Below are 25993 nucleotides of genomic sequence, written 5' to 3'. Positions count from 1 at the left end.
CAGCCTTTATAGATTAACAATATTTCAATTTACTATAAATTATGCAGTATATAACATGGCTCAGAGGAGTAATCTGTCATTCTCTGGGATCCTTGCTTTTTCTATCCCTTCTTTCTCTTCCTTCTCTACCTTCCCCTTTTCACTTCTCCCTTGCACTTCTATCTCGTTGCCTCCTTTTCTCTCTCCTTTCTGCACTTCCTCCCTTCCAACAGATCCCACTATTGCTCTGATGGCTCCTCTGCAATCCCTACCTCTATATTATCTGCTAAAATCACTGACAACAGAACATCTAAGTGGAGATGTGTTCCAGTGTTCTGGAAAGGGATGCACAGAGCAAAGAGAGCAGGACTTGAGGGGCAGGAGGGCTGGGATATGCAGGAAGAATTACGAGCAGGAAAGGCCTGGGGTACAGGACTTTTGAGGCTGCACCTCAAATACTGTGCTCAGTTTTGGGCTCCTCACTACACAGAAGACATGGAGGTGCTGGAGCGTGTCCAGAGAAGCGCAACGAAGCTGATGAGGGGTCTGGAGCACAAGTCTGATGAGGAGCCGCTGAGGGAACTGGGGTTGTTTAGCCTGGAGAAGAGGAGGCTGAGGGGAGACCTCATCGCTCTCTACAATTACCTGAAAGGAGGTTGTAGAGAGGTGGGTGTTGGTCTCTCCTCCCAAGTAACAAGCAATAAGACGAGAGGAAATGGCTTCAAGTTGCACCAGGGAAGGTTTAGATTGGATATTAGGAAAAATTTCCTCACTGAAAGGGTTGTCAGACATTGGAACAGGCTGCCCAGGGAGGCGGTTGAGTCACCATCCTTGGAGGTATTTAAAAGACGTGTAGATGTGGTGCTTAGGGACATGGTTTAGTGGCGGACTTGGGAGTGTTAGGTTAACAGTTGAACTCAGTAATTTTAAAGGTCTTTTCCAACCTGAACGATTCTATGATTCTATACATACATTGGTACAGGCAAAGGAGAGAACTCATGCCCAGCACTGGCTGAAAGAATTTTCTACCGCATTGCTGCCTGGAACTGTCAGTCCAAGAAAAATCATATTTCATAGTCAGAAGGAGAAAAATAAATAGAAAAGTGTTTCATCTTTGGAGTGGTGGATATTTGATCTTATCTGGAATGAGTGTGTGTGTACGTGTGTGCATACGTCACTGTTGTTATTTTATTACAGAGTCCTGTTATGAAACTTCCCTTCCCATTTTGCATAAATCTTCCTTTTCAGACATGTGGTCACCAGTTTAGGGAATATTTACAGTTAAATGCCTCAGTTTTTGCAGACCCAACTTTTCTTGGTTTCATTCTCAGGACTACTCGGCATAACCAGAGCCTTTGCCACAGACGTCCCAGACACTGCTCTTAAAAAAAATTATCCTGACCAAAATTGGTGCTTTGGCCTGCGTGAACTGCTAAACTTCATCACAAAGCAGCAATTAGGCTGTAAGTTACTTAAAATCTTTGTGTCTTCAAACCTTAATATTTAGGTCACATGGAAGACTGTAGTTATGGACACAAAACCAGCACTCACAGGTTGTCCTGTTTGTTGAAACTCATCTTTGGTTCTCTTCCAAAAGCCAACCTCCCAGCTGACATTCAATGTGCTGCTCGCCTTACCTGGATGCCTGCTCAAGAAAGGAGAAATCCCTTCTCCACAGCAAGTACAGGCCTTGGCTCAATTCACTCCAGAACCTGAGCCTCCAACACTCAGGAGTCAAACAACTCCAGTGCTGAAAAGGCCTAAGTTCCCTATGGACTGGCCATCTGCAACACCAAGGAGCTGCCTCTCCCAAGCCAAGACCCAGAAGATGCTATGCAACCTAACAAAACTCAACTGACCCAGCTACATTCCTGCCTAGCTACCACAAGGTAGCTCTTGTCTTGTTAAGTTCTTGTCCTGTCAAGGTCACCTGACAAAGAAAAACACTTTCAGAAAATAAAACTCCCGTGAGCTCATCCCTTCTGTTCTTGTGAACAATGCCAGCCCACATTCCCCTTTGCTCTTTCCCAGGACAACAGTTCTATACCCCTCATTATGCATAAGGACATGCTTCCAGGTCCCAGAGGAAAGCACAAACACACACGGACTTCCTAGTATTAAAGGTATTCTGCAAAGCATGGAAAACCTTCAGGACAATCAGAAGAGATAACAACAGACAAGATGAAACCCACAGTCTGCATTCCCAGGGCCCTGAGTGCACCAAAAAGCTCTGCAGCCTCTCCCCTTTACTTGGGGTTTGGCCACCTGCGCTACAGGCCAGCTCTGATATAGTGCAACCGCAAGCTGGGATCAGACTGCTGTGAAAACCAATGTGAAATAAACTGCGAGCAGCCTCTACAAGGCCCTTCCCCACTTCACGTAGGAGCTGCCTTTAAACTCAGGCCCTTGCCCTTCGTCTTTGCCTCACCTCGGCTACCTTGTAGGTCTGCCCGTGCTCATACACCTTGTTGATCCTGATGCTGCATCTTGGGGGAGAGGTGTTCCCTATCACCCCTGGAAGCAATCAGATCCTGGAGCTGGTGCCCAGGTCCTCCTTGCTGCAGTGCACTTACCCTGCTTGCTGAACACCAGGATGGGCAACTTAAGCAGCCATGCTGGTCCCCATCACAAGTGGGTGATGATCTTGTTGTTCAGACCACCTTCTCAGATTGGAATTGACCCCAGGCAGAACTGTTCACGACACAAGCCACCTTACGTCTTCTCCAGGACAGGAACATACTGAAGATCAGGCCGCTGCCTTTTAGGAGACAAAAACAGGGAACCAGGTCTAAATGAAATCACAGGAAACTTCATTTCACCCTCATTCTTCCTAAAATCACTGGGCTCTTTGTGCCAACATTAACTCTTGACATCATGTTTCCTTGCTTTACAATTTTTTGTTCAGCATAAAGTGATATGAGAGCACAGAAACCCACTATGAGCACTGGAGACAGTGAAAGCCCTTCTGGATCATCTGTTTCAGAGCAGGTCTCTATCTAACCCCCAGTTTTCACTTGCTGGAAAGTTACCCAGCCATATGTTTGCAATTAAAGTCTCAGTTCCTCACAGGCTCATGGCAAATAGTCTGCTTCACCTGGGTCACATCTCTAAAGGGAATTCCCCCAGACTGGATTTGCAGGCCATATTCAGTGGCAGCTCTGACACAGGTATTAGCCATAATGGAATCCATGTCAATTATGAGTTCATCTATTCGTTTTTCTATCCAGGCCTCCCACTCAAATTTCAGAGATCTCCTAAAATGCAATTTGACCCATTTTGGAATGGAGAGAGTTCCTTAGTCGCTCCATTTGAGACCAATTAGGCTGTTTGATTTGGGATCCTTTATCCCTCAGTGCTCTTAGCTTGTCTGTTCCAATAAATGTTGCAAAAAATCCCAGTGTCTGAAATCCCTGCATGCTTCATGGACCCCATTTCCTACCCAGTAACTGCACTCCTTTTACTCCTCTTTCACTGACCTAAGTCAATCACAGACTCTGGGGTTACTTTGTGTATACCAGCTCCATCTCCTTGAACTGTCCTTCAACTCTGTGCTTGCAAAGGCCATGAGGATGAGGAGGCATGATTGACTTGTAATGCTTTCTCCTGGCTTAAGAGCTCTAAGCAATCTCTTTTGCGGCTAACCCACAATGCGAACATGCTCTCAGAGTTCACTTTCAATCGACCTCACTGATTTGCTTGAAATATTGATCAAAACATAACTGCTTCCTTTCCAACCATCCAGTGGACAGTCCAGTCAGCCCACAAGTTTGGGGAGAATTCCAGCTTTCAAACCAAGGAGCAATCACAGATTTGCAGTGATTATTGGACCCTGAAGCTTTTGTTTTATGTGTCATTCCCAGATGCTTCCAGCCCCTCATGTCCCTGTAGAACAAGTCAATGGTATGGATTCAAGGCTGATAATGGAAACAAGGTCACAGGCTGGGAGAAGACATCTACCTGCTTTAATTCAACAGTCTTTAGAAGTTCTCCACAGGCTCCAAACCAGAATAGCCTGCAAGGTTTGTGAAATCAGGGTGCACCCACAGTACAGAAATAATTTAAATCTAATACAATGTAAAACTTTGATTGAGGAATGAGCCTAGACACATATTTAACTGTCATCACAAAGAAGACGGCTTTCCTCATTAGGGGCCCAGATGAATTGTTACAGTAAGTCCAAGACCTGTTAGAGGAGAAGGGCTGGAATCAGCTCTTCCCTTCTGAGCCTCCGGGAACGACCCTGAACTTTCGGTGAGGGAGGTTTGTTTCAGAATCCAAACGTGAACCTGACTCTGAAGTTGGCCGCTTGCCCCCTCTTCCACGCGGCAGACCTAGCCTAGCTGAAGGCCTCCACGGCCTTGTACTACACAGGGAGTTCAAAACCCAGATCTGGATTTTGCAGCCTGGGTTCATCTCCGACTTTCCCGGCTTCAGAACCGCAATTCCATTTGCTTTACGTCACTTGCCTGTTTGCTTTGGGGGAAGAAAGAAATATTAAAAAAAAACCCAACCAGTAACAATCCAAAAGACAGCAACACTGTCCCAGCAACATTCCTCCTTGCAGAGCAAGGAAGAAGACAATTAAGCCCAGCAGTACCCACATCCTTAGCCCTTTGGGCCTCACAGCATTTTCTCCCTCTTTCCTCTGTCTTTGTTTTGGGGTTTTTATTTCAATTTTTATCACTTTGGCTTGTGCTGCCTGAGAGGCAGGGGACCTCGGTGGTGTCCTTTAAGTGTTTACTCAAGATTGGAGCACACCCAAGAGGTGGTTTTCAAGGCCCCTGCAAGCCTCTGAAACCCCACACTGCGTGCGTGTTTTGCAGAGGGGGATGGCTGCAGCTGGCTCTGCAGAATTTGCCCCTGGGGACAGGTTTGCCTGCCAGTGACAGAGAGGTGCTGGGACTAAAGCGCGTCATCTTCACCCTCCTTCTTTGCTGGCCCCGCTCTGGTATTTGGCCATGGAGAAGTCGTTGTGCTGCAAGCTAGGCTCTGCCCCTATTCTGGATGATCTCCAGGCTCCCAGCAGTGCACAGGAGCAGTGCTCCTTACATTTCCTGAGCCTACAGCACTGCCTCCTTCGGGGGCCCTCCCTGCACATCCTGAACCCAGGAGCTCTGATACCACCCCATGGAAACCAGACCTCCAGGCCTCTGTGTCTTGCTCACACTACTAATCAAAGCACACATATCCCCACCCCTGTAGTCTTGTAGGAGCCCTAAGTTAGGGATCAATCGTTTCAGTGACACATGACAGTCAAAGCCCATGACATACTGGCTTTGCAAAATTTTTTAGCACTGTTACTTTTTATGGTAGGTTGCATGAAACTTATGGATAGATCCAAACAAAGCAATAGAGTGTTCAGCACATCCTCATCCTCTTTGCCATCACCATTCTTGCACAACCTCTTGAACTTGGGTCAAGGCCTGTGGACTATCCAGAGTCATCCTCCTATGCAGGACTTCTCCACACCAAGGAATCTATCCTGCAGGCAGCTTCATCCTACTTTTCTCCATTTTTAACCTTGGTGGTTCTTCATTGAATGCCCTCTGTTTCCCTCCTAAAGCCTTCTCCTCTGTTCCTCTTCATTGCTGCCTGCCTTCTGCTTCTTTCTGGTCCTTCACCTCATGAGCTTTTACCATGATTTTGAATTCCTTTGCTCTTCCAGAGTGGGTAAATACATCTTATATTGGTGATTTTGAAAATAAACTTCTTAAACTATATTGATAGATATATGAGCACGTGTTCCACTTTGACACTGATTTTCTAAAGCATTCGAAAACTATAACCAAATATATTTCATATTGGAAAATATGAAATTTCAGAACACTCAAAAACTGTGGAAACAGAACTTTCTCGCATTATAAAAATGTTTCATTTTAGGAAAGACTGGATTTTCTTTGCTTTTCCCTTCTCCAGAAAAAATATTCAAAACAGGTACTTTTTAATGTTTGCAGAAAAAATACCATGTCTTGTTTAAAAATCTTCTAATGAAAAATGTCCAGTAGGTCCCAGAGCTGAGTTCATTCCATGGTCACAATCCCTACTGATGGTGGTGAGGTTAGTTACGCTTGGTAAGAGATACAATGAAGAACTAACAAACATCCTTGCTGTTCTGCGCTTGTCCCAGCTTTCCTCTCCTGCAGGCACCCCCCTGCGCTCTGATCTCTTGGTAGGAGGGAACGCAGTATTTGTTATTGGTTTTGCACCGACCATGGAGCCTCATTTCTTACGCAGCCTCCCAGGACAACACCGGGTTCTTATGTGCAAATGAAATATGGCTCTGTTGGTGCATGCTGACGGGCCCTCTCCATGGGCAGCTTGCAAGGAAACTCACCCGTGGCATTCTGGCACCATTCTGAGCCCATTACCTCTGCTCCTGCTGCTTCTGCTTCCTCTGGCATTTCCAATGTTACCGTGGAATGAGGAGTGAGCCCCAGAAGAGGCGCATATCTAGAAACACAGCACTTGTCCCGCTCCTGCTAATAACTACTGACACTTGGTTTTCCACACCTCCACATAGGTGAATTAAGCTTTCTTTGTTGTGCAGAAGAGCTCAAGCCCAACCATCAGAGCGAATGGAAACCTAATTCTGGTGATACTTGGATCCGAGGCTGGAGCTGCACCTTTGATACCAGAGCTTAAACCCGTTTGCACAAACAATCTTGGCTTTCTTCCCACTGTAGTTTTCTATGCTGCCAAACCTCAGTATTGAATCAGGAAGCAGGCATGGAAAAGAAGAGAAGAAAGAAAAAGAGAGAAAAAAATAAGAAATGTGACATGTTTTTACTGGTTTTCTAGGTTTTGTTAGGCTTTCAGTTGCAGCTGTCTCATAGTGCTAGAAAATTTTCTGTAATCAGAAGGGCTAGGAATATAATCTTGAAAAACAGAAAACCTGAGAGGTTTGAATAATCACACACTACCAATGACTAGTGCCTCATGAATAGCCCCAAACCTGATAATACGTCTCTAGTTAGCAACATCAGGATCTGTAACATTTCCCCATCACATCAGTGAAAAATGTTTCCTGTCTGCAGAGCAAACTTGCATCCCTGAGGTAAGAAGCACATCATAACGCAAGGATTGTGAAACATGGCAGCAACATCTCTCTTAAATAGAAATCAGCATGTTTCAGCGAAGACCACAACCATCTTGCTGAAAAATTAAGTGATTAATGACACTAATATGTAATAATTAAAAAATACTCATTGAAGGGGACAGTGAGCTGTTCTTGAATTGGGTAGGGTATTGCCCCGTTGGATCAAAAATCTCTGGGATGTTCTTTAGGGATGCAGCAAGGTACAGGGAGGTCCTGGCCTTTGAACGAGGCTCTGTGACTCTATTGTAACAACAAAACATCACAGAAGTAATTACATCTCAGCAAGAGCTCCAGTCTTCTGGCCAGAAACACTAAAAATCCTGAGCACCGAGGGTCAAATTTCCACAGTCACCTTGACTCTGCTCCCACTGCAAATCAGTCGCCGGCGGTAGGAAGAAGAGCCTGTGCTTCTGAAAATCCCCTCTCTCGGATTTATTTCAGATGGCTATAAAATGCTTCAACTCGTACATCAGCCTAAACATCCATTCTTCAGAAATAGCTTTGTTCTCCGTTCAAATTTGGCTTCCCAGCCATCAGAGACACAGGAGCAAAGTGGTCTTGGTGATCCCAGCCAAGAGTTTGGCCCAGAGCAGATCCCTTACTCCACCATGAGGCCCAAGCAATATCAGCTAACGCACCATGCCTGAGTTTCTAATCTCACTTGCTGGTGCCAGTCATTGGGAGTCCACTGGCCAGGTTTTCACACATTGTATTTAAGCTACCACTGAGTTCAAAGGTCAGTCCTCTCAATGTTGGGACTAAAGCCCTCCTAAAGAAGCCATGAGTGGTGCTAAGGAAACTCAGAAATCCCGGCCTTTGCAAAATTAGCGCAGGAATTTCCCTTAGTAACAAACCCCTTAGCATGTTTTGTTTTGGAAAGTATGAAAATGTTTCCATATAATTTTTTCCAAAATGCAGCCCTCAAGATTCTCATGTTGCCCCAATGCTGAGAAATCCCTCTGCTCACCCCAGAAGAAGGGAAAAAAAAAAGACAGCGGATGGAGCGTCTGAAAGATGGCAGCATCCTCTAGCCTTGGGGTAGAAAGCTAAGCCTTGTTATCCCTGTTTTGATCCCAGGTTCCCAGGGCTTCTTGCCAGGTTGTTGGGGGTCTGACATCTCTGGGGGGTTTGTCTGGATTCTGGGGCAACATTCCGGGTGTCTGTGGGCTTCCTGTCCCACAGCAGAATTGAACTCAGCACAGGGGCCCCAAGCCCTGGAAAACAACGCAGCCGGCTGGCAGAAGAGCAGGCTGTGCTCCTGCAGACTCGTGGCTGGGGCTGGGCTCACCAAAACAGAACCACTCTTGTGAAGGATTTCAGCAATGACGAAGGATGATTTCCTGACAACGAGGAAAGCTTTCTATTAGAAAAGTCCCAGACAGTCACAACCCAGAGGCAGCATGGTGCTCTGGCAAGGTGGAAAAGTCCCCTGCGCAGCCCAGCAGCTACACTGTGAAAGAACAAGGCTCAGGAGTCCACCCCAGGGCTGCCGCTGGGAAGGTTGGGACCCTTCCTGCCTACCCCAGCTTACTGCCTACCAAAGCCCTGGGGTTAGCTATTGAGTTATTCTGGCTCCCTCCATACCTCTCTGCAGAGATGCTCCCTCCCAGGAAATGAGTCACACCTTACAGAGGCTGAGAAACCCTCCGGAGGTGCCTGTCTGTGTGTTGACTCAGAAGGAAAAAGATTGCATGTGTCTGCCAACACTAAATGTCTTAACCAGGGGCTGTGTCTGGGCAGCGGGCTCACGCTGTGCTGACCCCAGGCGAGCATAGGGTGCCCGGCCCATCCAGCCCACAGTGTAACAGCCTTTTCCCCCTCCAGCTTTTTCACACCTCCCCGTTTGCCTGCACCTCAGCATGTGCTCGCACATAAACAGCACGGACGGTGGGTGGGTCCCCCGATTACGAACAGGCCCAGACTCGCAGTTTGAGCTCATCACAGATGGCCTCCACGCTCTCCTAACAACAAGGAAAGCACGTGGGCAGCAGCCACCATGTAGGGAAGGGAGTTTGCTTCACAAAAGCCATAGCTATCCAATAACAAAAAATGACAGGCCAGGAACCCCTCCAGGCATCTCGGGTGGGTTTTTAATGCAGCATTCGGGCAGAATCTTTGTTCCAAGTTTTGCTTTGAGTTGATTTCTTAAGCACATACACATCCAAGCCTGGGCCTCAAGCCCCCCAGCTTGAGCAAGAGCTCTTTTGTATGTAAAGTCCTAACGTCCATGTTGCAGAGCTCTTCTGCACTGTACGGTGGGCTCTGCGCAACGCCTGGCAGAAAGAAATGGTACCAAATCTGTTGATGGATCATCTGTGGAAGGCCTGAACTCCAGCCAAGACAGATAAAAATAAAAGAAATTAAAATAGTTGTGTGTGTATGTGTGTGTGTTTTATGAAGGGAACATTTATATTTTTAAACTAGGAGTAATTGTATTCTGTATCTGAAATGGCATCTGAAAGTGATTTAGTGGAACAATGTGGTTTCTGATTGGTGCTTGAACTAGCTCCAGAACATTTTTTATAATAAGCATCATAAAGATCCCAATTATCTGATCCTTTTTCCTAACATGGTCAGAGAGGATGTTTCCAAAGAAACGGCTTTTGGGTTGTTTTTTTTTTCCTTTGTGGCACTGATCCTGCAAACATTTACACACACACTTAATCTTGTGAGTAGCCCCAGAGAAGTGAACCACGGCAGCCCTTCGCAGCAAAGCTAAACGGAGACTAAACTGCTAATGTTCAGATTTGCTAATCACGGCAATCCATAGACTTTCAGGGAAAGGTCTGCTTGTTATTCCTAGAGCTGTTCAGGATGCATTTACGATTCAATAAAGGAGGCCCCAGCATTACCAAAATAATTACTTACTCAAACAAGCCTGTAAAACTCAAGGACTGCCCCAAATAAAAGGAGGCTTCCCCCCCTCCAGTTTAATAACATAAATCTAGTGAAATGCATCTTGCTGCCATAAAATCAGTTCTACATGCCTTAGAAACCATTGATTTACTAAGTGGGCAGGGAGGTCAGATCCTGCTAGGGACTCAGAGGGCTGAACATATGGAGAGAAGTTTTAAATCTGAAAGTTTTGTCCACCCACAGAAATGGAAAGCAGTTCATATCTTACCCTGTAACTTCACTCTCCAAAATAAGACACGTAAAAGCAACTGGCAATGCTACAGATTAAAATGGAGTCATTTTGATGATCACTCAGTAAAGAGGATAAATAATGACCCTAAACCCCACTGTCTGTTCTGGGGGGGATTGTCCCCGCCTGCAAAACTGGCTTTACATTGGCAGCATCCCCCTTCTGCTGGGACCCTGCAGGAGGGCTGGCTGTCACATCCCGGGCATTGCCTTTCCCAAACAGCCGTCACCAGGCTGAAGGCACAACTCCAGAACCACGCAGCAAACCAGACCTCCTGCCATGAGCACTGCAGGGCAAGACCAGGCATGGATCAGGAGGGCAGCAGTTACGTAAGGCAGCAGGCTGGTAGGAGCAGCAACAGGGCCTGCTACAGGACAGATGATTTCTTCCTGACAGAGACAAAAGTCTCAGGCTTCTTAGAAACATCTCTTCTACTTTTCACCCCTCAAAAAAGCCCTTCTTTCCTGAACTAACTGGCTTTGGCTAGGTCCTTCCTGCCACACACCACAAGAAAGGAATCACAGGTCATCCTGGACGCCCAGGTGTCTGTTCTCCTTTCAAGCACCACCTCCATTTCCTTCTGTTTTGAGCAACATGGGTTTTAATGTGCTGCAGACAACAGTTGGTTGCCACCCCAATACCCAAATGAGGTAACTAAGAACCTGCAGAGGTTCTTGTGTTAAAAAGGGCTGTGTGTGACATCACCCTCAGGGTCCTCTTTCTCCACTTTGTTCTTGTCTGGAAGAAGGAAACTCTCCTCTATGTAGCAAAGAAGAAATATCCAAGAAGCGACCAAGGGAAACTGCCAGGCAGTGGTCCTCATTCAGACTAGCTGTAGTTATGGAAGGTGTAAGAGATTAAGCAGCCTGCTTAGCCTCACGCAGCAGGGCAGCCAGAGCTCCAGCAGTGGGTTTGCATTTGTAGTCAAGAAGAATAGAAAAACAGCTTTAAAAAATGCCAACTGTCTGCTTGTGGGTATGAGCTGATAGAGACCATAAACCATTCCTCACAACACTGTTCCACACTCTCTGCAAACTCACACGGAAGCCTACTGTGGTTTTGCAGTACTTCACCCCTATCCCGCACCCACCTCACCTATAAAGTGGTGTCAAACCAATCCTGGAAGGTGCTCAACCCAGGTAGCCCCCAGCACTATGCAAGGGTAATTAGCCTGAGTGTTTGGGTGGACCTGGAAGTGTCACCTAACTGCAGCAGCCACCTCGCTATCAGGCTGCCCCTTGTCGCTTGGATCATGTTTTGATGATGTGTGAACACAGAGGTGGCCAAAAATAAATAATAGAAGACGCCTTACTCCCCTGAGCACTGAGGCTCTCATGCCAAGAAATATTCTCGCTTCTTGCTGCCTCTTTTTGTGGTGGTTTTCCTGAGACTGAAAACACTCCTCCACTGCAGAAGATGCAAAAAAATTCCTGCTGACCTCAGCATTGAGTTTCATCTTTTTGAAGCTTTGTTGCGCCTCTAAGATAATTTATGAGGTGTCAGGATTTTCCGACCACAAATGTCTTGGACGAAAACCGTTTTTACACTACAGATGCCATGAAAGAGAAGCAATTTCAGTCTGTTTTTTCTACAGCACTGTCTGTGTCCACAATGAAGCGCGGGTTCAGAGCTCCTGGAGATTATTTGTGTAAGAGTTGTCCGGGCCAGCGCTCCACAGAGACTCAGGCTGGGTCTGATTCCCCACCTTTGCCTCATTGCCCTGATCTTCTCTGTTGGGAGGGGAACTCCCATTTCCTGGTGCCGTGCCACGAAAACACGAGCTTGCCAAGTTATTCTCTGTATGTGTGTATGTGTGCGTATGTGTCGAACAAGCCAGAAGTACCAGAAGTAAAAAGATCCATTAACAAACCACATTTTGCAACATCCACAAGGATCCCTAGATTTCTCGTCTGTGGATTTCTCTTCCCCATGCTTTAGATTTTCGAGGGGAAAAAGGAAACCAACAAAAAACCCCAAGACCCCAGCTTAGCCACCTCTAATCCAGTATGCACCTCAGTCTCCATGAAAGTGTTCTTGGGACGACAGCAGTATTTCCCTTGGCTGGGATGCCCAGCCTCCTGGCTCCTCTGGAGCTGCAGAGCTGTAGACATTCCGCTGAGTAGTTTGCAACCCTCCCTGCCAGGAAAACCCAATGTCTCCATGGAGAAATCTCAGCGGAGGAGTTTGATACTCAATCAGGAATGGAAAAGAAGGGAGTTTATGCCTCCCTGAGACCAATCCCTTCTCTAAAAAAATTTTAAAAGCAAGAGGAAAAAAAAGAAAAGGGATCACATTCTTATAGACATGGGCCCAGAAACACCAGTAGTATTGGTGTACGGTGTATTACTTTGTGTCAGGATGGGCCCAAGTCACAGAAGCTCGGGCCAAATGTCTGTTTAGTTCAGTGGGAGTCTATCGACTTTGGATCAGGCCTAATGTTTGGATCTGGAGCTGAACTTCCAAAAGTCTGGGCACGCATGCATCTTCTGGTGAGGGGGCTTGGTTTGGCCTGGCTTTGCGATAGGAACCAGCTGCAAATGTAAGCCTCCAAACATGTTCTAGGAAAGAGGTTATAAAAGAGCCCCTTCTTGCTCAACGCATTTATTCCCCATGGGCCAGATTCCGACATCTTCATTAACACTGAGCAGAACCTCGCTCCAAGAGCAGTTACATCTATTTGAATGGGGCTATTCAAGGAGTCAGCAAGTACCTAATGTCAGCAAGGGTAGCACCATCTAAGGGTCACATCTGTTTGCTTCATTGACACAAATGAGTTTCTTCTCCTTCCTGCTATTAGCACACACTGCCTCAGAAAAAACACATTGGGTTCCCACCTTCCTGGCACCTCTTCAGCAAAATGCTGATTGCAGATTCTTCCTTACTGGTAACGTGGTAAGAAGCAAAAAGTGCAGGAGCTCAGCCTACAGATCTAACAGCTAGAAAAATCTGCCTATGATAAAAGGAAGCTGTGATGAGAAGGTCAGAGTTCTTTCCTGAGCATTGCTCTAATCACTTTTTGTCTGCTCTCCCTCCCAGACTGAAAAATAGTGCTGCATGTGAAGGCAGAAGAAGGACGCTACTGCCTACCTACACTTTTTTGTAGCCATCCCTTCCTAGAGGTCATTCTCCTGTGAGCAACAGTCATACTTAGTCACTTTAAATACTAAAAGTCTGCTGTTTTGGATCACTTTGACAGAACCAGGTAAGGGACCTCTCCTGTGATTGCTGATAGAGGCAACTAGCCTTCTAGCACAGTGCCTGCAATGGGCAGGATGTATCAGTCTCATGAATTGCCTGTCTTGCTACCCTGAGTTCTGAGAGATCTCCAAAAACTAGCTTTGAACTGAGCACTTTTAGACTACCAGACAGCTGAATGAATCCCAGATTTAGACAACTAGGTGTACCTGATTCACACGACTTGGAAGTTGTGCTCCTAACTCACATTCACGCTTTTGAAAACTTCACTCACAACACCCAACACCTGCATATTTCATTTTCTTCCTTCCAGGACAGTGATCAGCTCTTGGGCCTACCTGTTTCAGAGATGACGAATTGCAGAAGAGCAAACCAAAGCAAAATCCATCCCCTCTAGATTCTCACACCATTTTCTCCATAACCACATCAGGTCACCTCCCAGTCATGTAACTAAGGTTTGTCACAGGTATATTTTCTTTTCCTTCTCCTTTCTCCAGGGAGGTAAGGGTATTTGCACTGTGATGTTAACATGAATCATAATAACTATTTGCATTACACTTCCTAAGAAACAAGGCTGCTTAAACAGAGTGGCTGTGTCTGTAATGACAGGCCACCCAGTATTAGAGTCTCTTTCCAGTTATGAAGAATGCTAAATGTGCAGCTCCCACAGGCTGGCATTTGCAGAATAAATGCACATGATTTTGCTAGTGTCAGCAATCATCTAGTACCTGATAGTTGCGTGCAGTGCTGCAATGAGCCCAAGCAATCCACGTTCTCCTTACTGAAAAGGAGGGACAAAGTCTCCACACTTATGATAGTCAGCTTTCCTCACCACTTCCAGCAGTTAGCGTGATTTTTTGAACTTGTTTTGTATAAAACTCCTTCTTTCCTGCCATTTTTTCTTGGACTTATTCTACACAGTGTTCTCAGATAATACAAACAGGTATCCAAGAATCTGCTGCTTTTCCAGCAGGCACTTCAGGATTTTATATGGGCAGCAAACTCTCAGTTTCCCTGGTCTCCCTCAGAAAATTAACTTGACAGTGTAACGAAAGTAAGTGATAGACTGTTGTTTGTCAAGAATGACCTTCTGGGAGAGGCTAAGAAGAAGATAACCTCCGCTCTTTTAGGTTCTACTTTGAATGGACAGATGAGCAGAAAACAGTTGCCAGTCCATGGAAGTACAAGGTCTGAAAGGGAACAGCTGAGTTCTGGAAAACTGCTGGCAGCAAACCTGGGATTATTGGTCATTTATAGGTTGGGAGGGAATGTAGTGGCAGGACACCGAAGTTGGTGAAATAGTTTGTTTGCATACATTTCATAAGCAGGAATGATTTTTATATGAGCAAAATATCCTCAGGACGTGGTTCCTGTTTTAAGACTTGAGATCTGCCCCACTGTAGAGGACTTGGAGGGATGGGATTCTGGTGTTAAGTCCTGGCCTGATGCTCCCAGAGCCCAAAGGCTTTGCAATGCAAGTTCCAAGTGAGCTGGAAACTAATATATGTGAACACAGGGAGTGCTGAAGCACTTTTTGGAGATGGAGAGCAGGTTAAGCTGTTTTGTAAGATACAGCTAATGAAAGACCATTGTTGCCCTGAGGAGAAAGGAAGGGAATTGTATTATTTATGTATTACAAATGCAGTCACTAAAGCATAAACAAAGCAACTTGCACAAAACCAGACAAAGGAGGTTGCCGCAGAGTCAGCAGTTTCAACTCAGGTTTCCTGTGTCCCAAACTAGCACTTTAATCATCTTCCTTCTCTGTGAGAGAGAAACGAGTATCAGAGAACAGAGTGAGTCTCCGTATTTTTCTAGTCCAAGACAGAACTTTGTCCATTGTTGGGACTAGCCCCCTAGGAGGAATTATTTCTATTCAATTTGTGTGTGTCACAGCCAGATAATGCACTGGGTGGTATTTCCCTCTCTTCCCCCAATCTTTCTCTTTTATGACCACATGACTTCACCCCCTCGTGTGAGTGACAGTACCCATTAGACTAGACTCTGATGCAAAACAGCTGTGTGGAGAGAAGGGGAGGAAGGGAGTGGGGAACAGCAATTTAGAAAACAATTAAGAACATCAATTCCAATTCATTTGCTTGGCCAGGATAAGTAATTTCTAAGAGGTAACTTGATCTGTAGCGGACTGAGATTAAAGGCGAACTCCATTATCTCTAGTTTGCAGTCTGGAGGAATTTGTTTTAACTGGTTACCAAGGAAGCTGCATGAAAAAGAAAAAAGAACCTTTGCCTAAAAATGTCTAAAAAATCCTCCTGATTTCTTCTGTTAAAGAGCACGCATGGATTTATTAACTCTCTGACAGTATGGTTGCATTGTGTTGCAGGAGAAACAGTTCAGCTTTTGAAAACAGAATCCCTGCCTGCAAGAGCTTAGAGATGCATTTTATCAAAACCAATTATGCCAGTTTTAAACTGCTGTTAAGATTTTGGTGCAAAGATAGACTAGAAACATGAGACATGGGGTTCAAAAGCAGATTCAGCAATCTGCAGAGGAAGCAGCAGGGTCTGGAGGAGAACACGGTGAGCTGAGCACCAGGCAGCCCCAAGTTTTCTCCTTCTGGCTTTGACACTGCCACGCTCTCTGACTGTGAAAGGCGATTCCCTGCACTACTTTATCACTGCTGTGAGTGAAACGGTGGTAAAGTACCTGGACACCTCTCAGAGGTACTGTGAAACTCCATGAGTAAATACCCCAACGTCCCTTTGAATACTGAGAGTCTGAACCCAGGAACGCCATAGCAAGGGGTTGTGACCCAGCAGACACCAAGTTTTCTCCTGTATTCATGCCAGCATGTGGGATGACACCAAAAAGCAAGTACATGGGTGGGAGAGCCACTGGTTCTTTACCGTGGAAACCCCACACTCTAGGGCCCTCCCCTTCCACCTTCCTCAGCTCTCAGCACTTTGCCACAATCCTGTGTCTCAGTGTTTGCCCCAACTCTTGCAGGCCTTGATCCCTCATCCTTTTTTTGCAAAATACAGTGCTGTCAAGAAGCCAAGATGCCCTGCAACTCCAGACCATCAAAATGCTTCTCAGACCACTGGAGTTATCACTTGGAAAGCCCTGGTCCTCGTCCTGGGCATTTCTCCGAGGAACCCAGAAACAGCAGCCGTTGTGCTTACAGGAACATAAAGGCCACATGTGTCTCTGGATCTGATGTGAGAAGCTCAAGGGTGGGGTAAAAGCAGATGTGGAAAAAACCATCCGTGAGCTGGCTCGAAGTTCAGATTTGGCTTTGGATCTGTATTTCCCTGGCTGGACCCAGACTTCTACCTCTCCTGTGCAACTTTGTTTGTCTTAGGGACAAACCGCATCGCTGCCATCATGAAATGGCCAGCCTGCGCTTTATACAGCTGCATCCCTGTTAGCTAGCTAAGACTCCGGGGTGATGTAATCGCCTCAGTGGAAATAGGAGCTGAAGAATGTGATGTGACGAATTTTCCCGGACCACCAAATAAATTAAAAAGTAGGCTCCCAGCCCAGAAAGGTTTCCCTCCCAAATAAACATGTCCCAGCCTCCCTTCCTCACACACACTCACCTTCCACACCAAGAAGCTGATCTCCTCACAGACTCCATTACAGACCCAGAATGAACAGGTTCTTCCAGCCAGTCGGCATCTCCCATACAGTAATTGCTTTGGTATGGGCATCTGAGAACAAGACAGAACTGTATATACTAGAAATATTCTCTTTGCATAAACTTCTCAGTAGACTTACTTTTGTCTTGTTGCCAGGAAATGTATTTGGGGCCTCTTACTAACTTCTCATTTCTTTGATTAGAGGGGCATGGGCAGTTTGTTCCGATAGTTACAGGGAAAACAGCGATGAGAGGAACTGAGAAACTGGAAAGCCCTCTCTAAGCACATCAGCTCTGCAACAGCACAAGACCACCCTACTCCACCATCCTTCTTGTGACAACCAGACTTCCAAGGGTTAGAAAGGAATTGGGGGGGAACCCACCTTGCAAACGTACTTCTCCAGAACAGGGAATGTCATGGTAGATAACCTTACAACCTGAGATCATTTAAGCAACACAATCCAGTGAGCTCCAGGGTGAAAGAGGGGCCATTCCACAACCAACAGCCACAAGCGATGGGGGGAATCAGCAAACAGTCAAAACTGGTTGGTTGGGTGGGGCAGGAATTTAAGAAAGCAAAAATATAGTCAGCCAAATTGGAGTGCAGCCAGGAAACGTGAGTTAACACCTTTCCTCTGCCGAAGAACACCACTAGGTCTGTAGTGACAGTGAATGGCCAGGGCCTTGGCCTCACAATCTGCTGAAAAATCTACAAGGTGGGACATGCACATTCTGTGCCCAGTTCAGGTCATGATTACTTTGTGGCATGAGACATGGCACTTAGGTTCTCTTGGCCCCAACTAGTCTGTGTGCACAGCTCCCTGGGTTAGTACTCGCCTCCCTCCTGAGGCTCAGTAACAGTTTGTTAAATGCCTGGTTCTCTTAAGAGACAAGGTGATCCAGACAGTGCAAAGTACTTTATTTTTTGTCCTGGAGAAACCAGCCTCCTTTAGAGTCTCACTCATTACGACAGCAGCCGTTGTAATCCAAGCTCCTTTGATGGAACGGGTAAGTGGGGAGATTGCCAAAGGGAGGATTAGCTGATGAATGTCTTGAGTTGCAAGGGTGTCTCATATGGATTTGTGCAGGATTTTCACCTCAGCCGTCCTGGCTGGAACTCCCGTCCTACCGTACCAAGACACCCTCCTTGCAGGCCCTGCTCTGCCTCTAGCAGCAGTGAGGCCCTGGCTCAGGGCTGGTTGATAGCTGTCATTCTCAGCTCCCTTGTGAAGGAAAGGTACACAGCATGCCAAAGAAAACCTAGTCCCAGCCTGTGAAAAACTTACCTGTTGCACTCATAGGGAAGTGGCAGCTTTGTCTGGAGACAGGATTGATTCAGGTGGGATTCGCAACTTGGCTACTCAGTGATATGATGCTCCGGACCATTGTTTTCCCTTCTATAGTAGGGATTACCATATGCTCCTCTCTGCACTGCACCCTTTGAGACCTATGAAAGAAAGTGCTGTAAGCTGCTTTGTGCTTTTAGGCCTAACCTTAAGTAAAGACATTTAGAAGGCACAGTTCCAACACATATTCCTAGACTATGTGATAGGCAGCAAGTTTCTCGCTATTTCCCAGTCAAAAGGAGTAGCACAGTTCCCAGTTTTCTCCTGTCTATGACTGCCTCCTCCTTACTCGTCACCTTTGTCTTGATCTTTGATTTCTGCCACTGTGCTTCTATGGATACATCAGACTATTTGTGTGCACTCGTTGTTATGGGACAGAACGGAAGGACAATCTGCAAATGCAGGTTAGACCCACTTCTACACTTTCTAGTTATGTCGGAATTTTCATTTTGAAAGAACGACTTTCTAACCTTCATGGTGCAGTTAAGCCTTAAAGCGTGCTAACTACAAACACAAGATTATTATTTCCTAAAATGTCATTATTTAAAAGCCATTCTCACAATGGGGTGTTTGAGGATGAAAATACTGCAGCCTGTCAAGTCTCTTGCTTTCTATGTCAAATGTCCCTCTCCTTTTCCGCCACCACTTTTGCAACTCACACATGCCCAACATGAGGCCACAGCTTCTTTCTGGCTCCTGATCCCAGGTGCTAGATGCTGCTCTGTCCACTCTTGTCTGACAAGCAGGGCACAAAGCTGTAGCGGAGCGAGGCACTCTGTGGGCTCTCTGTGTGCTGCCAGCTGCCCTAGTGCTTCTTTATCACACAGGATTATAAAGCCATCCGTGGGTGGGTGTTCACTCTTCCATCACAGGACCCAGTGGAGCAGGGTATAAGACTGCTTGTCATGTTATTTTTAAGAGGTTCCCTTGGGTTTCTTAGCAGAAATCTGAGTTGCTTGTTTTCCAGCAGAGGATCAGTTACAAAAACAACACTAAGCAGAAAGGCTTTTTTGTGAGCCAGGGCTCTGTTTACCATGTTAATTTCAGTGAAAGTTATTTGGGAGGAGGGAGGAAGTAGTTAAATCCTTGTTTACCGTGCTGGAAACCCAAATCCCCTCAGTTTACACAAATAAGAGAGAAAATGGCTCAGTGGTATGAGCACACGGCTGTGACTAAGAAGAGCTGAGTTCTGTTCCCTGCTCTAATGCATACAACTCTCTAAGGCCCCTCTTCCTGCAAGGCGAGATTCAACTCATTTAACATTAGGTATAGGGTGCCAGCTGAAGACCAAATCACTAATCAGCAGAGAGAGACAGGGTATTTCTAATGTCAGATTTGTCCACTAGCATCGGATGGACTTGAAAAGTCTTGCAGTGGTACTGGCCTTGCTTCCATGATTATTAGGCAGTTGTAATAACCAGTTGGACTAACTGCTGAAGTAAAATGAGATGAATGTAACTCTGCTTTCTGGGGTTTCCATACAGGCAATGAAGCTAACTAGTCCTTCCCCACCTGACAGTGTGATGGAAAGGATCAATGTACTAATTATTATAACATGCCCTGACGCTGAGATGCTGGAGGCCATAAAAGCCTGACTCTAAGTAGATCTGTCTACCTGAGAAGGAAAGTAGTCCACTGGTTCCTAAATCCTTTCTGTTCGGTACGTGCACCTGTCCTGGCTGTTGCATCGCTGGTTTGGATCACCACAACGATGTGCTCAGCCATGTTTTGTGAGGTCGTATTTCTCTCCTTGCTGTAGAGAATGCAGTCTATTGGGGGAGACAGGACAAAGCTGCCTGTGCTGAAAGAGCCCAGAAAAAGAGGTAATTAGTTACTGATCTCAGCTACATTAGGGCACAGGCAGGGTTTACTCTGCCCATTGAAATCAGAATTACTGCATGCTGCAAACTGAAGGCGCTATCAGACATCAGTTTGGGGTTCTGCAGATCTAGGAGAACAGAAAGACAGTGACTGAATCCTACCTGAGCAGTGAAATTACTTAGTGTAGGGTAAGAAAGTACTCACTTGCTCAGGCTCCCTCTGCCTTGGCATCTAAACAGCTAGGGATGATACATAGCCTAATCACAGACAGGGATCAAGTCAGATAGCAGAGTGGCTCTACAGACACTATCCAAACAGAAGCCTCTTCAATGGCCTATGTTTTGCCTTTAGTAAGTGGTTAGGGCTGCCTCTCTCACCAAATCAAGGAAGCCCACATATGGTTCCTCTGGGAACGTTAATGTTTTACTGAATCACTTAGTTTCTCTTGACAACTGCTGCTTCAGAGTCTCAGTTGCTGGATCCCAGTGGGGATTTTGTTGATGGGGGTTTATTGACTTCTTGTTACCTTGAAGTTACTGCAGTGGTGGGAGTCACAGGTAACTCCTGGAGTCTGTTTATTTTATGGGTTGGATTTTTAAGAGTTTGCCAATGGTAGCCTGATTTTAGGAGAAGCCACTTGTTTATTTAGCAATGCACACAGTACTGATCCATAAATAAAACTAGTGTGTTACTTAATAAGACCCAACAGAGGGTCAGCCCTGGCTCATTGGTAAACTGATCAATCCAGAGTGCAAAAAGCACCCCTCAGGAAACTCACGGTGTTTATCTGGGTGAGGTACAAGCCAAACATGAGTATAATTTTGTTCTCCACTGAGTTTTTAGGAATATCTGTGCCCGTACCTCCTGAAAGGAAAATGCTAAAAGGTTCAAGATGGAGTAATTTCCAACAGCCTTCACTTTGATCCTCAGTAGAGGCTTTCAGAGTTGTAAGATTTTTACATCTGGGGCTGCAGATCCAAGTTCTGCATCTGTGGGAGAAAGAATAGACTTGAATGCACTGAAGACTGGTCTCACAGTGGGGTCCATGAACTCCCATACACTCTAGCTGGAATTCATCTCACCTCACTTAAACGCCTAATGACTTGTCTGAACCTAAGACAGTCCTGTAGGCTCCTTCTACAGTTGAGTATATGGGATAACCATCACAGGCGGGAAGAAGCTTTCTGGGAGGAGCTGATCTCTCCCCAGTGACAATCATGGGAAGTCTTCACAATTACCTTAACTTCAGACAAGTGTCTCTTAGATGTCACCAAATTAGGTGAGAAGCATCTCATATCTGGTATGCCCTGTGATTACATGCAGCCATACAGAAGGGAGCCACAAGGTCATTAGGTCATCTTAGCTGATCCTGTGTACTACATTACAAAATCCTCACATGACTCAGAGGCTTAAGATATAAGCAACATAGTTCAAAGAGGCTAGGGCATATCTGAGTGGGTTTTACAAGTGAGGCATGCCAGGTGTCACCCAAGGGATCCTGCCATGGAGTGCTGGGATGGAGCCAGGTTGAGCAGATGACTGATCCAGGAATAACAGTTGCCTTGGCAAACGGTGCTGGACCATTTCTTTGTGTGGCTAAGGATCCAGATTACATAGCGGCCCCTGTTCCACCGCAGCAGATGCCTTGTGAAAAGCTGGCAATCCACACATATTCCAAGGACCACAGGTCACCTTGACTAATACAAACTGCATATATACCACATGTATGCATATACATCTGGAAAACTGTTAACCATGTGTGTACACACATAGAGAAATCTTCCAAGATTTTGAAGCTACATCAGTGATTTTTGACTTTCTGGAGTTGACAATGCTGTACGTTTGTTACTCTGGTTTTGGAGGAGTGTGAGAGGATTTCCATGCTGGAGTATTGCCCCAGCAGCAGTGGCAGCAGGAACTGAAGCTGCTCCCAGCAGCGCCAGGCTGCACGTGCACACTGAAGGCTGCTCAGAAAGTCTTGCATACTGTTTTGTAGAGGCTCGGCAGCGCTTGTGGCATGTGTGCCGCTGTTTGGGACTGCTACAGATCTGGAAGAGACTGTCTCTGAATCAGGATTTTACCTTCACAGGCATTGTCAGAGGTTAGGGAGAGGGGAACAATCAGGCATAATGTACCTACGAATCAGTTCAAGTCACTGAAGAGTGGCACAAGTGAATGGAGCTTTCAGAAGGACTTTGCTATTGCTTGGATCTTTAATACATCTATCTAGAATGGGATGAATGCATGGGCCTGCCATGAATGTCTCCTGCATGGGCCAGTTTTTCTCCACTGACTGCAAAGAGAGCCTATACAGTTATCTTAGAAGAGATATTTAGGTGTCTCAAATCAAGTGAGATTATTTGTACCTAAGATGCCTACATCTCCCTGAGGGGTTTTCAAAGACATGCTGATGCTAAACTTTGATTGAATTGGCCAAACTCTTTAGAAATCCCTCTAGATGCCTACCTCCACTGACAGGCACTTAAATGCTTTCAAATCTGGTCTCCTAGATAATTCTGAAAATGCAGTCTTGTGTGAAGCTGAGGTTCCTACAAGCCAAATCTTCAGAGACTTACAGGCATCCAAAGACACCAGGAGGTATCTTCTAAGCCACAGTGCAATTACAGGACTTTTGCATCTTCAAATGCCTCTAAAAACCTTAGTCTGAGGAGCCTGAAAATACCAGAACAGGTTGAAATGCCTGCAAATTCAGCATTTTTGGGAGAGATACAGGGAAGAGAGACTTTCCACCAATTTTCTGCCTTTATTTTTGCTGCAGGCATACACCAGGTTGTTCTTCCAATGCTTTGAGAGGAACAGAAGCTGTTTATGTTCATGAGCACAATGTTCAGCCTGAACCCTCTCTTTGCAGGACATATCAGGTTGGCCTAATAAGCAGGCTAACCACAACCATGCTGTTTCAATCTGCTCCAAGCACAAGCAGAGTAAGTTTATGTGTATGCCTGCAAAACACTCTGTAGTTTCTGTAGTGGCCTGATTTGTGGAGGTGTTAACCACTCACAGCTCCCACTAAGGTAAAGCTGTAATGCAGCCCAGATCACCCTTCTGTGCCTCAGTTTCTTTATCCCGGACACAATGATAACACATGCTTCAAGGTCTAGGGATGTATAGTGTCATGCAAATATTGTTATTTATGGTGATGATGAGAATGTGAGCTTTGTTTGGTACAAAGGTCTGCAGTGCCTACCTGACACCAATTGAAAGAGACAGGTATTAACCTGCATGTTTGAAATACAGCGTGTTGTTATTGCTCTCAGATAAACAGAATTACCTCCTCTTAAAATCAAAGGTAATCTGTTTTACTTCAGTGAGATGTGGTGATGTCCACAGAGAACAAATCATTTTTGGCAAGTGGAGGAAGGATTTTCTTGGCAAGTTGGAAGAAGCATCAAAGGAAGAGAAGAGTGATGGGATGCAACACAACTGGTTTTAATCACACATAATAGTCAAGTTCCTCTGGACAGGTCTACTGTCTGATATGCCATTGTAAACGCTCTGGGGAGCCTGGATTAAGAGAATGGAAAAAACAAGTGAATGTCATAAAGGTATTCACGGCACTCAGTGGAATAACTGGCAAAGCTTTGGTCAGTTGGCATTATGCAGTGATAAATTGCTCCCATTAATGTAGCGCCCCAGTACCATGACTTTGATTTTTAATCATTGTTTGGTTATCCAAGTCCATGCCTTTTTCTGACAGACACAGCTCCTCAGATCACACTGCACTTCTGTTTGACATTAACAATGAAGATGCTGAACTGGTTATAACAAGGATGCACTTTCATTCCCACTGTACAACCACCAGGGAGAGGGGAGACTCTTACTTCAAGCCAGCTCAGCTCTGAGGTGGTCTGAATTGCTGTGGAGGTGCCAGTTTCTTCTTCTTGCCTGTCAAAGAGCCTAAGGTGGCTGCTCCCTAGACCAGGCACACTGCAAGCTGCCTGAATGGATGGGATATGTCTGGGCAAATACTTCTTGACAGGATTGTTCCTCTTGAAATGACTGTTTCCTCTGGAAATTGCTGACTTGTTTCACTAAATTTGGGGGCAGGGAATGTACTGATTTTATTAGCATATTCTGTAGGAAACTAATGTATCACTTCAACTATTACAATACTATATAATTCATTATATTATCATCTCATATAACATGTCAGTTTAGACTAGATTATATAAACATCCAAACAAGAAAGTCAAACTAAAAATATTTTATATGATCATTTTAATATCTCTGGAACAAAATATTTTAGAATATCCATTCAGTGATACGTTTCAAACTGATGGCTCTCTCTTCCAATTAGGAATGAAAGGACATTTATAATGTCTGAGTTGCCTTTAGAACACGAACAGCTTGAGCTTTGATGGTTGCTGGAGCTGCACAGTTGGGATCGCTGTTCAGACTGCTGTAATAATTGCTTCCTTACATTTTGTTTGGGTTGCAGTAGCGTTTGGGGGCTACTGTCAGGGCTTGAGGACCTCCTTTGCAAGGAACCTCACACTGATATAATAAAGATAATATTTGGCCTTCAGTCTCACAGAATAGAAGCAGTGATCCTGACATAGGGAAACCAAGCATTACCAAGAGCTTTGCTGGTGACGTGGCAGAAGTGGGCTTTACTGCACTTCGGCTAAGCGATTGCTTGAGTAATGATTGCCTGGGAGAAACATCTGATTGAAGGACTCATTGGATGTTTTACTAATTACCTGTCAGTGGTGAATGAGGGCTTGAGCTTGAAGGACCCTAAATGTTCTGTGAACCTTGCCTCAGCTAGGGTCTTGATCTTGGATTAAATTCCTGGTAGAGATCGGGAACAAGTCCTAAATGAGCACCAAACAAATGGGATTCAAACTCCCACTGCGATCTGATGAGCTAAAGACTTCTTTAAATGCATGGTTTAAATAACCTGAAAGTCGAGGCAGAGCAACTCTAGTCTTTGAACATGAAAGAGCAACTGATACATAGATGATTTCTAAGCAAGATCTTCTGTTTGAAATTGGTAATACACTATTATTATTATATACTACAGTGAAGTCCAGAGAGCCCTGAACTTTTAAGCCAAGAATGGCCCTCACCCAAATTCATGAGCTTTTAAGGGTGGCCTACACTGGTTGACTGCAAGTTCTTGAATTAAAATACACCTTGGAAAAGGAGGAAACCAAAATATTATTCAGTCTGCAGCAACCTCATGCATTTAAGCCCCTGGAGGGCTTGTGTTTCTTTACTCTTGAGGTTCATTATGTCACCAGAAAAGCTTTAATATTTTACTGTGGAAGCAACATAGCCATGAAACATTAATTTCCAGGAATGTGGGAACCATGAAATATGGGTTTTTCTACTAAATTAAGATTTTGCTTGTCTCTGTTCTCACATAGTTAAGGGAAGCCATTTTCATTATATGTTTATGTATAGGTATTCTGGAAATTCAAATAGGAGAGATGTACAAAATATTAGAAGAACATTTTTACCTTGAAAAAGGTATTTCACTGATTAACAATACCAGTCATTTATATTCTACCTTTCATCCAAACCCACTTTACATTCTATATCCATCTTGGAACCATGTCTCTCATTACTGAACTGCACCCACTCTGGTGTGTAAGTGAACAGCTGATACATTCTGCCCTGTGAGATGTGGCAGCTGTTTAGATTTGTATAAAATTGTTTACTTCCCTATTTCCACATTGCCGTTCTCTCACCATTGTAGTGACCAACACCATTCAGATATGCCTGGCACAGACACGATTGTACTAGGATCTCCAGCAGTCCCCAAGTATTCTGCACCATGGCAGACGTCT

The sequence above is a fragment of the Gavia stellata genome, chromosome 10 (assembly GCF_030936135.1).
Source record: "Gavia stellata isolate bGavSte3 chromosome 10, bGavSte3.hap2, whole genome shotgun sequence".
Lineage (NCBI taxonomy): Eukaryota > Metazoa > Chordata > Aves > Gaviiformes > Gaviidae > Gavia > Gavia stellata.
This window is presented reverse-complemented; position numbering follows the sequence as displayed.